The 15,628-nt window shown below is 40.8% G+C and overlaps 1 protein-coding gene across 2 annotated transcripts in view; it reads left to right on the forward strand.

The window, feature by feature from the left end:
• The first annotated feature begins 12,802 nt into the window (after positions 1 to 12,802).
• usp2a (ubiquitin specific peptidase 2a) overlaps positions 12,803 to 15,628 on the forward strand; it is a 56,630-nt gene continuing 53,804 nt past the window's right edge. For both annotated transcript variants that reach the window (XM_069676556.1, XM_069676558.1), the window contains exons 1-2: positions 12,803 to 12,845; positions 13,525 to 13,635. The gene's annotated coding sequence lies outside the window, so the exon portion shown is untranslated. The remainder of the gene's footprint in view (positions 12,846 to 13,524; positions 13,636 to 15,628) is intronic.

The raw sequence follows: 15,628 nt of genomic DNA on the forward strand, positions 1-15,628 counted from the left end.
ATATGGAAAAAAGGATCCGCCGTCCGCTTGCTGGAGCGTAAAACAAGAAACTGATGCGAAGAACATCATGGAGACTGCACAGATGGCTGCTGGGAGGAAATGCAGCCAGTCCTGAGAGACTTTTGTCTTTATTTATTTCAGCTTTATTTAAGGGGAGTCCACTGGAGCTGGTGGGCAAATCTGTCAGTCTGGGGAACAGGCGGAGAGAGCAGCAACTCTCAATCTGCTCGCAGCTGAACCAGAGGAGGGGAGGGCACTGCTGTACCGGCCAAGCGGCTCCATCTCTACGTACACCACATGTACCATAGCACCAACGGCTCGCCCACTTACTGCAAAAGCTACCCTGATTAGTAGTGAGGCTCTGCTGCGCTTATCTGCACCTGTAACGTGGGCTTAATATCAGGAAGAGCAGCACTTGTTGAAGGAAACTCATGCCTAACACTTTATACAGAGATTGATGATTTTTTTGGGTCCATTTTGTTGCTCAGTGGTGTTTTTTTTCTATTTTAAGGGTAAAGGTTAGAAGATGTTACATCAAGCTGTGATTGTTTGATAAAAGGTAGGTGTCGTATAACATGCTGATTTTAAACCATAACAGATCCCACCAGATGTTTTAAGATGTATCAGAAACAAGATTCAAATGTAGAAATAAATTAACTTCTTCTCTATTTTTAACATCAAGTGCAGATAAGTTTAATTGCTTGGCACAAGATGTTCCTACAGTGAAAAGGCTTCTCTCAGTCTTTGCAGTTCTGTCGTTTTAAAGGAGCAATTCTCCCCAGGAAAAAAGCCGCTGTCAACTGTCAAAGCTGGTGTTCTCTGTAATCGATAGACGCAATAATATTTTAAATTGGCGCCATAGCTGTAGAGAAAGTTGTACAAACAGCTCGCCCATTCTACATTCCTACAACACCCAGCATGCATTGCGTCCCTCCCTCTGAAAGGAACGGCCCAGTGAGAGACGCTGGAGTGAAACACTACCGTTTTCGCTGCCGGCAATGGCTCAGAGCGGGACAGAACCTGAAATACAACGAGAATATACCGGTGGATCGTCTAAAAAATCTTCAGGTCTGCAGTCTACATTTCAAACCTGACGATCTTGAACGAGACATGACATCGGAGGCGGGCGTCCTAGAATGAGGAAGTGTAGTTTAGCGAGCTCCCTGGCCTCCGCCTGATGACGCCTTTTACGTAGTCTGGCGGAGGTTTTCCAGGGTGCATTGGAGAAGCGGATAGCGTCCTCCAAAGGCACAGAGTGACATTGCATTTTTTTCCAACATAAAGGCATTAGCTCCCCATGTTAGCATTATAAGACTGAGGTTGAAAAGTAAAGTAACAACATGCTAAAAGGATTTTTGAGGCAGGTTCAGGGAAAATTGGTCGTACAGAAAAAGGAAAAAGACACCACTTTATGACAAAATGGCTTCAGCTTAAACACTATTTGAGGGCTGATGTTTCCTTCATCGAGTTCTGTGTTTCTTGTGGACTCAGTGAAGGCGTACGACCGTGTCCCCAGGCTTGTTTTGTGTTGGGCTCTGTAGAAGTATGTGGCACCGGCAGGAAATCAAACATGTCTTAAGAGGATTTTAAGTTGTGTTCAGACCAAAAGCAGTGAAGTGAATTTTTTCAGTTTCGGCTCCTGGATATTTCGTATGAACAGGAACCACTGCCATTACTTTTCAGGTGCAGAGTGCCTGTCCATCTGTCTCCGGTGAGCGGCGGTTTCAAAGTCACATGTCAGCTGCAATCTGGCTTACTACAGCAAAATCTGTTAATTTGCACCTAAAATAATCAGAGTTTGCTGTTATTTATTGAATTGAACTTGTTAAAGGGAGGCCAAAATATGTCATGTCTGTCCACAAGCCAGAAACTTTGAGGCGATCTTGGGGCGCCAAGAGAATCACACACAGCATCATGCAAGCGTCTTGCTCTTTCGAGACACAGCATCAAACTCATTTCTCTCTTTCTTTCTCTCTGTTTTTTTCAGCTTGCACAAATAAGTGTTTTTCCTGTCTTGGCATTGACTTTGAAAGTAATTGTTGCTTCTGGTCTGAACACACGTTCAGGCTGTCCCAGGCGTTGCCCCTTATCAGTGATTATGTTTGTAATTTTCATGGATAGGTGCATCTGGTCGGAGGAGACTTTAAATGTGCTTCTCTTTGCAGATGATGTTGTCCTGTTGGCTTTATCAGACCCAGACCTTCAGCTCGCACTAGCCTGCTTTACAAGTGAATTTTAAGCAGTTGGGATGAGAGTTAGCAACTCCAATTGTAAGACAAGGCTTTGTTCTATGCTGGAAAACAGAGGACAGCTTCCTCTGGCTGAAAGTTAATTGCTGCCCCGAGCGAAGGAGTTCATGCATCTCAGGGTCTTGTTCATGAGCGAGTCTGAAATGGAGCCTGAGATTGACAGGTTGATTGGCGCAGTGTCAGCAGTAATGCAGGCGTTGTACTGTGAAGAGAGAGCTGAGCTGGAAAGCAAAACTTTCACTTCACCTGTCCATCTGTTCCAACTCTCAGCTACGGTCATATGAGGCCGTAGTTGTGCTCAACCTTAAAGATCAGCTCAGACGTCCAGAGGATGTGATTGGTGCATCTGATTGGGATCTTTTTGGTGCGTTCCTGTGGAGGTTTTCTGAGCATCATCTCAGACTCCTCATGAAAGATTAAATGTCTCATCTGGCTTAAGAACGAACGCTTTGGGACCCCCTGGAGGAGCTGGAAAAGGTTGAAGCGACCTTGCTGAGCCTGCTGCATCACGACCTGGCTCTGGATGAGAGGCAGAAAACATCTGTATGTTTCTTTCTTTATCACCAAACAAGATCCGTTGTTCTAACTTTATGCACACATGTACCATAGAGTGAATATACGAAGTGGACGTAGCCACTGTGACATCAGTAATTCTTAACCCCTAAAACCTTGGTTAACAAGGTGCGTCCATATTTCAGGATCCTCAAATTGGATGCAAATTTTGGCTAGGGAAAGATAGGTATGTCCCAATTCAGGGGCTGCATCCTTCGAAGGGCCTATTTGAAGGCTGATTGCGTCACAGCAGCGCGTCAAAGGCTGTCCCATTTCGAAGGCTCCTTCAGATGCGGCTGATAAATGCGTCCTCCTTTTCCCGGGCCACGAAGGATCCATCGGGTGCATCCTTCGCGGCCCAACATATCCCAAGATTCATTGCGTGCCAATACAAAGAAGATGGCGGACTCTCAAGCGGCCGAGGAATACACTTAAAACATAAAGTTTTTGGCTTCCACAAGAATTGGTTAAGTTACGTGACCTTAATTATGATTGCTAGTTTGCCAGATAGTTACCTGTTGCTAGGCAACAGAAGCCAGGGGGGTTGGTTGGCGCAAGAGTAAGGGCGGAAAAACAGCTGGTGACGCAAACAGGAAATCCTCGATAGACCAGAATCATTTCATATCGATCTTTGCGGTCTACACAGGCTACAAATGACTCATCCTCCGTAGACCGCGTCCTGGGAAGGATGCAGCCCCTGAATTGAGACACAGCTCACATGTACCTACTGGAAAAAAAAGAACAGCTGTCTCCTTCAAGTGTCTTAAATAGGGCTGTAAACGAAGACTTTTTCAGGTCGCAGTGGAAGCCCCGCTTTAAAGCATACCCTTCTTTTTTGTCTGTTTTACTTGGACAGGTACCATCATTTACAAAATCAGCATCGTGCTGTGCTGAAGAAAATGTTAAGCTATAGATTGAGACCATAAACTCAGTAGGAAAATGTAACTGAGGTGCAAGAGAGAAATAGGAACATTTTACCATTTAACTTCTTGTTGCAAACAGTTATGTCACCCCCTGCTGGCCATTAAAAAGAACGCAGGTTTAGGGCACATCCTTATCATGTCCACCGAGGCTGTGTCCACTTCTTATGGAGAGTCTATGTAATGTACACTCACACATGTCCAAACAATTTACCACAAAGCAGCTGTTGTGTTGTGTCATATGCTGCCCCCTACAGGTGTCATGTGTTATTAATACAACATATTATCTGCCACTACAGTAATCTCACTAGATAGAGGTGACACACACACACACACACACACACACACACTAGGGTACCCAAGAGACAATCTATCAGTGCACATTGATGTAGAAAGGAATAACTTTCTGTGTTTAAATCGATTGTGTAACTCCAGGTTTGATCTGTCAGTTACCTGCTTAATCCTCAGATTATGTTGAGTCATTTTAAGGAGCTTTTACACACATAAGGTAGATATGTTGATTGTTTTGTTTTTGCAGACACTAGTTTTTCTTGTCGTCTATTTTAGATCATTTATTTATTGAAGTTATGTCATCAAACATTGCGTCTTTCATTTCCTTGCATATGATCTTGTTTTATGGATCTTTACACAGTGTACTCATTTGCAGATCATTTAAGAACATAATCAGTAAGTGTCCTTTAACAGACACTAATCTAACTGCCCTCTTTTATTTCTGAAATATTCCCTCTTTGCTTCACATCAGTGTTTGTTCTACTTTTCTCCCCTTCCTGCGCCAAAGATAACTCTTAAAGCTGTTATTATAATGTAGAATATCAAAACACAGTATGTATTGATTTTATTATATAGCTCCACCTTGTATAAGAGGAGAATAGATGTTTGATGTTTGGTGCTATCGATTTTTCCTATAGCAAGCAGAGTGCAGATGAAAGTACACAGTGTTACAGCTGCAGACACAGCTGATAGGTTAGGCCACAGCATTTGTATTTAGGGACGCACAATCATTTATTTATGCCAACATCCCGATACTTTCCCACTCATATTGGCCGATTGCAGTTTTTCCTGTAGTTTCATTAATGTATTATTATGAGAGCTTTTATTTTGAAGGGCCAAGGACGGATGCAGGCGTAACATACATTAAACAGAGCCTTGCAAAAGTATTCACTCCTCCTCGAACTCAAAATTTTCAAGTTTTAATATAGTAAAATGTGGAAAAACGGGGATTTATACCTTTGCAAGGCACTGTAAATGTACACATTCAATGGGCCCAATAACACAACTACATCAATTTAGGTTGCATGTAAAACAAGCTTTATTTTTTACGTCACGTTTTTAAAGGTGCATTCTCCTATTCCCCAATATAATTGCGTATCCCTATTAATATTCACATTTAGTGGCTGTTCTGAAACAAACACGTGTCCGGCCTGGACTCTCAGTTCATCCACTGTTGATAAATGTCGGCTCAGTGTTCTTTAGCCTCTTTTTAAAAGTGTTTTCGCCCTCAAAGTGTCTCATAAGTATGTAAATGCTACATTAATTCCCTCCTGTTATTATATATACCAAGTGTTTATGTTACAACACTACTGCTATACTTGAATATTAGAGGGTTTGATGTAATAAGACGATGATGAGTGAAGGTGCAGCAAGAGACATGATAAATGTTAGCGTAGCATTAGCCACAGAGAGAGCAGCAGTGCAGTGCTGGCACCAAGTTATTATTGACTTATTGTGTTTGTGCTGATCAGTGTGAGAACATATGGTTTGTTATTATTTACAGGGTGTGTGATTTAATTATTTATTTATTTATTTAATTATGGGCTGTATGCATGTAATTTATTGATTTTCTGTGTATGTGAGGAGGTCACTGCGCCTGCTTGGATTTATGGAATAATGGACTAAATGAAGCCCAGGAAAATCTATGACAGTTTCAGGTATTTGATTGTTTACCTGTTGAATTCATACAGACTCCCCCCCCCCTTTTTTTCCCCTATGAAATGTTTGTCATCATGTTATTTATTATGTCTAATGCTAACTGTCACACCTGCTATTAGCCGTAAATATAGGCTAAGGTATTTTAAAGCCCCTGATTTTAAGCATTTGTCTGTAACATTAAAGATTCATAACTAACAAAGTAAGAATCAATATTAAAGTTAGGAAAAAAACAATAGCTGTTCACCAAATTCACATGGCGGCCATTTTCCTCTGACATCATGCTCAGGTTGGTTCAAATGCTGTGATAAAGTCGTACTGCTGTATTCCACGTAGACATTTAAACGTAGCAACGAGTCTCACATGATAAGGAACTAAAAAGATCATGAATAGAGAAAATGCAGAGCAAAATCAGGCCATATTTCAAAATAAAACAACATATTCATTAACCAATTAGCTAACATCCCTAGCTAACATTAGCCATTAGCCATTAGCCATCACTATCAAACAGAAATATCAGCTAGGAATTGATTAAATGCGACTGTTATACAACAGCTAACCTTGTGTTAGTATTCAATACTTCCTGGACAACCTTATGTTGGCTAGGTAATTTAAGCTAGGAATTGGTTGAGTGGTAACGTTAGCTGTTAGCTAATGAGCTAACCTCGAAATTTGACCCAATGACCCGCATGACATTCAAAGGATACTCTACTTTGGCATTTTGTGATACAGGTTCATATTACCCTTTAGAGAATTAGATGAGAAGAGTTAACCACTAGCATGTCTGTATGCTAAGTATGAAGCTATTAGCCACCACTATCAAACAGTAATATCAGCTAGGAATTGGTTAAATGCGACTGTTATATAACAGCTAACTTAGTGTTAGTATTCATCACTTCCTAGATAACTTTACCATTGACTAATTAATGTAAGCTAGCAATTTGTTGAGTGCTAACATTAGCTGTTGTCCAATGTTAGCTAATGAGCTACCCTTGAATTTGACCTGATATCTCTCTTGAATTATGACATTTAGAGGATACACCACTGGATGAGAACATTGAACCACTAGTATTCTCTGTATGCTAAATATGAAGCTACAGTCAGGGGGGTTCGTTCTAAAGCTAACGGGCTGCTAGCTTCATATTTAGCATCATGCTAAAAAGTATTATCAATGTTTTCATCTAAATCAGGCAGAAAATAAGCATCTTTCTTGTTTTATGTTGGGAATTGTTAATCGAAGCTGTCAAAAAAAAAACTCCTGAGGGTGTATTTCTCCTTTAAATTCAAGTAATTCCCTCGTTCCTCCTTTAAACCAGTGCTATGTTTAAGAAGTAATTGAGCTAATGAAAAGCTGTAATAAACCGATATTACTCTCAAAATAAATAAATGAGATTAGGGTTTTACCTGCTGAAATGGAGATATTTCATACTTTAAAAAGCTCCACATTTCCTTTGCTAAGTTTAGTAGTAAACACATAGTTCAGGGTCAGTATAGTACTTCCTGTTTGATGGAAACTAATGGATACTTCCTACCCTGGATATATCAGTAAAAACACTGCTTGAGTCATCGCCTGTCTCTAAAAGTAGTGCACCATCGATCTCAGAAGGCTTTATTTGTATTTGATTACAGACCTTTGTTGGACTAAATGTGCAGGTTTCATCCCCTCTCAGACTTGTACACCAGTATTTAAGCTAAACAATTCACATGACTATATATATATAACACAGGACTGTTCACAATCTGTGGCATTTAAAGCTTGCTCACTTTTTTTAGGAGCCTATATGATGTATTAAATGGAACAGAGTGAGTCATCTTTCTTGTATTAGTTTATGTAGAGAAGGATGCGTCACTTGCTGGTAATAAAATGGCCGTCTCCCTCCTTGGTGTGTGACACTTTGTTTCATTCACAGCAGCTTTGGAAACATGTCAGGCGCCCGGATGTTTTCATGGTACAGATTTGATTATGACTCATTCACTTTGATGCAGACGCTCGCACACTCCAGCATGCCTGACTACTTGAGTGCTGGAACATTTAAGAGTGGAATTAAAAGTCTTGCACACAGTGACATCTATGCATAGTCAAATACAAAAGGACGTTAACACAATATAATTATTTTTTACAGGTTTATTTATTTTAGTTTATTTATACAACAGTACTTTTATTATGGTTTTGACCTGTAAATAATCAGAATCAGACTCATCTTTATCCTTCCAAAGAATTTGACTCCGGTTTATCTTTGCTCTCACAGAAATCAATCACAGGTAAGATTAACATTAAGAGATCAATCTACTATTTACATTCAAATACTATTTACAGGTCTACATAGATTAGAAATGTAAGTTTATAAATATAATTATTAATATAATTGATATGTATAAAAACACATTAAAAACACTTGATAAGTAAGATCAGTAAGACATTAAATAAGTCAATAAGACAATAGTGCATTACTATAATAGTAATGTCTTTTTTAGCAGCAATATATATATGTAAAATAAATTTAGCACAGTTTTAGGGAATAACTACTTGTAGTGTTTATTTGTACTTGCTTTCTCAACTTACTTAAATCTGTAAGTATTTATATTATTCCTAAAAATAAAATAAATATAATAATAAATAAAAATAATAATAATCGGGTCATAACCATAAACCAAAATTACACAATTATCACAATGTTATTTAAAATTAAAGGTCTCTTTTACTGTCAAAGTACAAAATTATTAAATATTTGAACAATTAACAAACACAGTAATATTATTAATACCTAACATTAAACAGAGAAAGATAAAAAATTATAATAAAAACCATACAAATGTTATTTGCACGTAACATTTTTTCTTCAATGAAAGTATCCCTGATGTTTACGTTCATCACCATGGCTACGGTGTAGGAGGCGGTTCGCTGCGCTGGCTGGTGACGCTCACAGAAAGGTGTGATCCAATCAGAAACAAGCATTGGTACAGGTATGACGTCACCGTTAAAGCGAACATAACCGTTACTTGGTTGCTACTGGAAGTCTTCTCATCAACATTACCGGTCAACCGTCACTGCAACTTAAATTATTGTTTGAAAAGCCGTAGTGATACTTTTGGGGGCGTATCGCTGACAGTTTGGATCGGGATGACACTGTGAGGTGAGTGAATGCAGACCTTACACCACTAAAGCCCTGATAGGCAACATAACTGTTCACCGCTATGCACAGAAGCACCACACAAGCGGTTTTATGCTGCATGGCATGCCGGGGATGAATACATTTCTTAACTATCATCACTCAAAACATCAGCAGTCAATTGAGCCACTTAAAGATTCGGCATTGGCCATGACTGCGAAACAGCCTTCTTTCTGTATTATCTCAAGTATTGATGGGAATTGGGGCTCTTTTTTGTGAGTCGGACCATTTGGCTCAGCTCAGTAACTCGAGCCTACTCTTTCGTTCCCCAAACGGCTCTTCATTCAGAACAACTTATGGATCTTATAATTTCATTATATTAAGATATGTTTTACTCCATGATTGCATGTTAATAAATCAACCATTTTGATTTAAATAGCCCCAAATCACAAAAAAAATGAACCCGTGACACTTTAAATATAGCAAAGGTCTGCACTTGTGTGCAAATATTTATGTAATTGAACGAAGTCATATTATTATTGAGAACACCATAATTATTGTTTTGTATTAATGAGTAAGAAGTGGGATAGCCTATGTCATGTCATGTCAAAAACCATCCATCCATAGTTCCATCCATCCATCCATTATCTACACCGCTAATCCTGTTGAGGGTCGCGGGGGGGCTGGAGCCTATCCCAGCTGTTATTGGGCAAAAGGCGGGGTACACCCTGGACTGGTCACCAGTCAGTCACAGGGTCGCGACTGTAGTTGTATTAGCAAAAAATACACCATTAAAATATACGCTTACAAATTATTACACTCTGTAAAGACAAATATATTTCATTTAATTTTTATGGTATTATTTTAAATGACTGTTAACAATTGTTTTACTTTTATTTTTTTTAACCTACATTTTAAATGTGTGTTTGGCTCTCGATGATATTAGCTAAGTGAGACTTTTATGGATCATTCTTAACAAATACATTTTATTTCTTTCCTTCGAGTTATTTACTAAAAAACCCCAAATTGAATATAGAAAAAAAACAGCTGTCTCAGACGGGAACCGGCTCCCATGCTTCACTTAAAGGAGTTGGCTTTAATGGCCGACTCGTTCACGAACGACACATCACTACTGAACACACTAGCGTAAGGCTGTTGTCTTGGCTTCACTGATACTGTATGAGTAATCAGCTAAATGCCAAGTTAACTAACCGATGATTGACGCTGACTAAAGGTTTAAGAGACGAAACGATAACGCATAATCGTGGAATTAACTTTCAACCTCCCTAACACCTTCTCCCAGTCCAGAAGACGATAAGTTAGCACAGTTCAAATCTCATCTCCGCCCCCTTGACGGACTTTAGTCAGACCTGTCCCGCTGCCTTAACCGAACAACGAGTGGTTATCTAATGGCAGGTAAGATTAACGTTATCCCACAGGACGCTTTCAAATACATTCATACTGGCTTAAATCCGTACGTCCAGAGGCATTTACAGACACTGCAGTACACCGACCACGGCTGCTGTGCCTGAATCGTCCCATCTCCTCCTTGTGTCATGTAATGCTACACCCCTCACAGAGACCTCCACCACAGTGCTGCGTCTGTCTTTTTCCATTGGCTTGCACTCATATGTCAACTGTTTACCTGTGCTACATTTACCGTAACCTGATTTTGGACCTATATTATCAACATATGTGGCCAGAATAAGGGAGACAAGGTAGAAAACGGCTTGACAAATCTGCATAACACTTACAAGTTGATCAGTGATCGTTTGTTATGCTGGTCATGAACTTATTGTGTCCAACCCTCAGGGGTTTACAAAGCACTACAAGTGCAATTACAGTTGTCAGACATTAGATATCATCTTATTATGAACATGTCTTTACGCTCTAACTTTACTCTGCTTCACTTTATTTGAATCAATCTTGGCACAGGAAGCGTTCAGATGTTGTTCTATGGTTTGCAATAGGCAACTGCATCATTTGAAAGTAGAAATGTGTTGAAAATCTTTCATTTCTGCTGTGTTTAATCTTGATTTACTATGACCAAGTGACATATACAATGATGCTAACACCTCTGGTGAAACTGATAGGTTGGTGCCAAATATTGCTATTTTAATTTACAACTATGTCACTCTAAATAGATTTCCCTGCAATTTTGACTTACCGCATTGACATGAATGAGGGCGACGTGAAATGTTTACCTTGCAATATATCGATAATTGTAGAATCACTATATCGTGATATATTTGCTATGATGGGCTATTTAACGCGTATCGTATCGTGAGTTACCCTGTGATTCCCACCCCTCCTCACAAGTGTTATCTTTATTTTGATACCATTGATCATACAGACCTTGTAGTTGCAGAGAAATACTCCATTCATTTTGGACATGTCATTTTCGATCATGGACCGTTGGACAACGAAGTTCAATTGTACACAATGCAGTGCTATGATAATGGATGTTGATAGGATTTCAAACATATTGTGGTTAGTTCTTTGTGCTATAAAAGTTTCCCTAAAATGACAATTTTAAAATCACAATATATCTCCTTTCTCGAGGGTTAGAAAATATGGCTATATTGCATCCTAACCCTTGTGTCATGATCGCATATCGTATCGCCAGATTCTTGCCAATACACAACCTAAACACAGGTTCCCTTGTTGAAGCACAATTCAAGTTTTACAAAGTCTGCATACAAGTAATTTTACTTAGAAATACATCCCTTATTAGGCGCTGGGTTAGCTCAGCGGTAAGAGTCGAGCTGAAACGGCATTTCGAGAGTATCTAGCTTCCGTATCGTGACATATTTCCGAGTGAAACAGGACGTGCAGGCGGGACATATCATTAGAGGGATTTGATTTGATCGTTGAGAAGTGGGCGTAGACAGACGTTCTCCACAGCGCAGTAGCTAGCTAACTGACCGAGTGTTCTTGGTGCTCTGCGGCTAAATGTTGCAGATTGCTTGGTTGAAATTGTTTGGTGCTAACTTACGTAAGAACACGGGATATTTTTATTTACAGGAAGAAAAAATGATCAGATTTTGATATGAGAATATGAAGAAATGGATTATCTGTATTTTTTTTGGCCTATATTGTAATTTCACCTCGACTTTAAATTGTGCGCCCCATGTACACAGTGGCCCCGGGCTCGATTCCAGCCCTCGGCCCTTTGCTGCGTGTCATCTCAACTCTCTCTCAGTACTGACTCTATCCACTGTCCTAGCTATAAAAGGCAAAGGCCTTTTAAACAAAAGTAAGAAAACATCCCTTATGTCGTCATAGACAAGGCAGCAAAACAGAAATTGAAACCTACTGAGACCTACTCCATTTCACTCCACTTATACAACAAAGTCTGTCCTCTTCTGAAGTGGCATTAAACCTGCGGCTCTCTGTGGATAGTGGTAATGTTCCCTAATGCAACTGTGCACAAAGTCAGGGCAAAATATTTATACTGATCAGTAGAGGACGGCTCTATTGGACCAACTTTTGGACCAATGATTTCTACTGCGAAGTGTTTTTGTGTTCTGACTTAGTTCACCTCCAGTGTCCATTTAAAGTTGGTGCAGTCCGTGTTAAACTTGATAGCGAATTTCACTTTGATGTGTGAAATTTCAGAGCAACTGACAGCCAACAAACTACTTAGCGTGACACACGCCTCGGGTGTATAACATGTCTTTGCCATTTGCTCTGCAGTGGCACCATCGCAGGAGGAGAAGCCTGCGGATGAATCCTGATCCAGTGCAGCTGAGGACTGACTCTTAATTTCTGTGAAAGCAGCCGATCTGCTGGCTGAAGCGGCGTGCTGCTGGTGGAGCCGATGCTTACCCAGCTCGGCTTATAAAAAGCCTTAATGCGAGTCCTTTAAGAGCAAATTGGAATGCCTCAGAGTGTTGAGTGACCTGTAGAGGTCAGAGGCGTCTGCTATATTTACCGCCTCTGTAACCTGATCTGTGGCATTCTGGATCGCTGTGCTCATACTATCCTCTCACACTCTGGGGCCACAGCCTCCCAAGTAGCACCCCATAGCTTTCTGTCTATTGACCTGGCCGCTCAGAACAACCAGGGTGAGCCGCTTACTAAACAAATTAACCACCACTCTTCCTCCTTTTCTTCCTTTAGGTACCTGCTTGTAGGTTGAGAGCGTACGTTCAGTGCAGGCTGCTTGATCAGCTGGTGATAGAGGACGGAGGGTAGCGTTACAGAAAGTTCTGGGTTGTTCTAGCATGAGTAGCAGCTGCGGACGTCTCTCTGTGGTAGGAAACATCGCCGTGCCATTGATCTGTGTGAGGATTGCATTGGGTTGTAAAAATGTAGGTATACAGTAGCTGGTTGTGATGATAAATAAAAGCTTTGAAACAGGTGCTGGGAGAGCAACACGATGTCCAAGATGGAGTCAAACTTTGTCTTTGCCTGGGCTCGTAATTGAGCAACTTTTCTGGATTTTATAATACAAGCTGAAGGATGCATCATCAAACTTTAATGGTCGGACATGAAATCCGGAGAATGCGTTGAACGACGGCCTCCAGGCTCACTTCATGCTGAATGTCGGAAAGGGAAACACAGACACACACAGAACAAGCAGGTTTCTGCTTTCTTTGAGGCCTCTATGGATTATCTGACAGCATATGATCGAGCGATACTGTGATCAGACAACAAAATCCTCCGTCACATATGAAAGTTGTTCATGTTGCTGTTTTTCTTCCTGTGTGCTGATGTCATGTAACATAATGTGTCTTTCCACAGGTGTGATCACAAAGCCTGTGTGTGTGTGTGAGTACACTGTGGGGTAGCAACAGTAGGATGAGCTGCCCCAGTGCCATCAGAGTCTGACACTCACCTCTACAAACACGGCAGGTAACTACTTCACACCTTAAACTACATATAGGAAGTGGACGTCGCCACAGTGACTGTTTTGATGTGGGGTTTGCCATTTTACTGTCACCATCTTGGTTTTTGTCGCCATGTGGTTGGAGTTAGTAGGTTATCAGTAGAGCTAGACCGATATTATGGAGCTGATAAGAGCCTGTCACAGATATGAGCGTATGTGTATTTATCTTTTCAGAACATATAATGCAGAAAACAAAGCTTGGATTTATCTAGAGACGGTTTCATCACACAGCGTAAGCAGCAGAGTGTGCTGTGACTCCGTAGTTTACAATGCTCTCAACACTGTCCGCAGCACATGTAGCATAGCATCACAGCACAGCGTGTCTCAGTAGAACAACATTAAATAGGGTTATTTTTTCTTTGGCGCCACAGTTTTGGTAAACAGGGAATATTTCCTGTCGAAAATAAATACAAGTCTTCATTTCTAAAATCCCCTGTCAGTCAGACTCTAGTTAGCTGTCCTTGGTACTAGCTTTGTTCATGCTAGCTCAAAATATACTTACCTGTTGATTCCTTGAAGTGTTACAAACGCTCAGTTTTGAACGCTGCCTGTTGTTAGGCTAAAACAGGATGAGAGCAAGTCACTCGTTAAACTCCCCCGAAACGGCTCGTCCTCGGTTGTCTGGAGGAACATCGGGTTTAGGGTGAGTGATGTTAAGCAAGAAAAAATAATAAAGAGTGCATGAAACCTGTGTCTGCGCCGTTTAGCTCAGCGGTTAAATAATGTACGGAGGCTATTCTCCTCGATACAGCGGCCCCAGGTTCAACTCCCACCCTTGGCCCCTTGCCGCGACATTCCCACCCTCTCCTCCTCTGTTTCGGACACTAGCCAGTATTCTTCATGTGCTACAAGACATATCAGGGACAACATGAGCATCATCTCCATGGCTGGGCCTGTCTGCTTTTAAACTCCAGTGTACCAAGGACAGGCTGAACAACATGTTTTCAGATTGGCAGGTTTGAGACGTCACAAACCTAAGGAGCCAATCCCGTTAATGTACGGGGTGATGCTATGCATATCATTACGTGTAACCTATGGCAACCACTTCGGCGATGCGCGAGCCAGCTGTACCCAGCAAGTTGCCGCTAAACGATTGCAGAGACGTGTTTTGTTTTCACGATGGAGGGGGCGGTTGGAAATTTGCATAGTGGGCGGGGCCTAATGAGGGAGAAGGAGGAGACGCCTTTGGAGGATTTTTACAAGGTGATTAAACATATTTTGCAGAAAAAACACATCAGACAGGATTTATTATTTCAAGCAGAGCATTTTATAAGTCTTAAAACAGGAGCTGCTCTTTAAGAGTTGTTAACTCTAACGTTGCCTGGGAATTGGTTGAATGCTAACGTTAGCTGTTGTCACTTTGCCGTTGGTATATAATGAGTTATCAGATATGTTGTTTGTCTCGTAAAATGGCCTCATGACCCTCCAGATTTTCACTATCCATTGTCTATTCAGACGCTGATGAATTTAAAAGCGGTGACATGATTGAGATTTAACAGTCTCTTGGATCACAGCAGCACAACGTCACAACAGCATGTGAGCCTCCCACCCTGAGCGAGACGGTTGCAGGGATAATATTGTTAACATCATAAATATAAACATAATGAAATGTGAATGAGATCATCGCTGACACCCAGGTGAGCTAAAGTGCTGCGAGTAATTGAGTCTCTGAATAGTTAGGAGGCCTGTGTGCTGACAGCTGAATTTGTTACAGCAGTGTGAACTAATGCTTTAACCACCAGTTGCTTTAAGTGTCAGATGCATTTCTGTGAGTCAGTCAGTATGGCAGAGATTGATAGGTGTTTCAAATAACACCGGTATCTAATTGACCAAATGATTGCTTCAATAAATAAAGGATTATGCCAGTGAGCTGCAGAGGCTGCAGCATCAATCACTGCAGACTCTGTGAGGTCACTGCTGCCTTTACGGCCTCTCCTGTGAGTCACCAACAGATGGTGG

This window comes from Semicossyphus pulcher, unplaced genomic scaffold (genome assembly GCF_022749685.1).
Source record: "Semicossyphus pulcher isolate SPU_LCO1_2020_fin unplaced genomic scaffold, fSemPul1.0.p SCAF_26, whole genome shotgun sequence".
NCBI lineage: Eukaryota > Metazoa > Chordata > Actinopteri > Labriformes > Labridae > Semicossyphus > Semicossyphus pulcher.